This window comes from Otolemur garnettii, unplaced genomic scaffold (genome assembly GCF_000181295.1).
Source record: "Otolemur garnettii isolate 467f Iridium unplaced genomic scaffold, OtoGar3 scaffold00023, whole genome shotgun sequence".
Classification (NCBI taxonomy): domain Eukaryota; kingdom Metazoa; phylum Chordata; class Mammalia; order Primates; family Galagidae; genus Otolemur; species Otolemur garnettii.
This window is the reverse complement of record NW_003852418.1, coordinates 885608-887116: the sequence shown is the minus strand read 5'-3', so window position 1 is coordinate 887116 and position 1509 is coordinate 885608.

Sequence of the window (1509 nt, the reverse complement as noted above, 5' to 3'; positions counted from 1 at the left end):
AATCACATGTGCTTCATATCCCCCCAATCTAATGGTAATAGGTTATACACACATAAATACACACAGAAAGATGGTAGAAAATAAGTCCAAATATATTAGCAATCACAATAATTGTAAATGGACTAAACTTATCTATTAAAGACAGAGACTATCAAAAAGAAATAAAAATTTACCTAGAAGCTGTGTAGAAAAGGTATTCCTAAGATAATGACGCAGGAATGTTGAAAATAGACAGAAAAAGATATTTTTCTGGGAAAGCACTAACAAAAAAACAAACAAACAAACAAAAAAACTAATCTAACAATGTTAATATCAGGCAAAATAGAATATAATTCAAAAAGCACTGCTGGGGATAAACTAGGTCTTTATATTGATGATGAAACAAGAATTCCACAAGGATCACAAAAAATCACGAACTTACAGTGTTCTCTAGCATTTGGATAGTCTTTGCAGCTACACTTACTCAAGGATTGATTGTTCATTAAACTGAGTCTTCATGCAGGCCTAAGTCTCTTAATGTGGAAAAGGATGAGGCATGAGAACAAAGGGAGATTAAAAACTAAGCTTGCTTACTAAATTATTAACCATAAAGCTATGGGCTAAATCAACATAACTGCCAACTAGAATGATAAACACCAGCATATCCTAAATCACTTGTGGTACATTTGCATATTAAATTGGAACATTTATGTAGATATAGCCTAGAAAATAGCCTTTATTAAAATATGCCCATAGTTAACACTTTCAGATACCAAATTTGTGTAGTTCCAAAGGCAACTGAGCAAGCCTAACCTCCTCCTGTTTGGGGGTAGGGGTGGGGCAGTAAAAGGAATACGTTGTAGGTAAAGCAGCCATTGGAGAAACCTAGGGCTTTGCAAAAGTCCCATGTGATGATGATGTTGTGGGCAAGAAAGAGAAAGGAACTGGATGAGGCACAGTGAGGTGAATTCACCTGGAGCCCCAAAGGGCAGCTGACTAGTAGATGCTGTTAGGTAGGAGGGGTGTTCTCAATTATACAGTTCTATTACTCCGACTCCAATCCAGGGGCCCTCATTTGTTTATTAGCTGGATGAACTTGGTAAATTTTTATTTATTAGTTTTATAATCATCAATCTCTCCAGGAAGAGACCCATTGCTTATTTCAAAGATTACTGTGAGGATTGAATGATAATAACTCATTAAAGCACTCAGCACACAGTAAGCACTAAACAAATGGTACGTTCCATTCATAGACTGGGGAGAGATTTTAGGAGCCACATGTGTGAAACAGATTTCGGAGCTGTGGTCGACTTAGACTTCAACAGTATAAGAAAGCAGTTTGTAATTTGGGCTGCAATAAGAGGACCATGCTGTCAACATTGAGGGAGTGCCCACTCGACTTACACTCTGCAGGAGTCTCAGACAGGGTCCTAGACCAATGGTTCTCCAACTGTGGCCCCTAAGACCAGCAGCATCAACATCATGGGGAGATGTATTAGAAATGCAAATTATTGGCTCGGCGCCTATAGC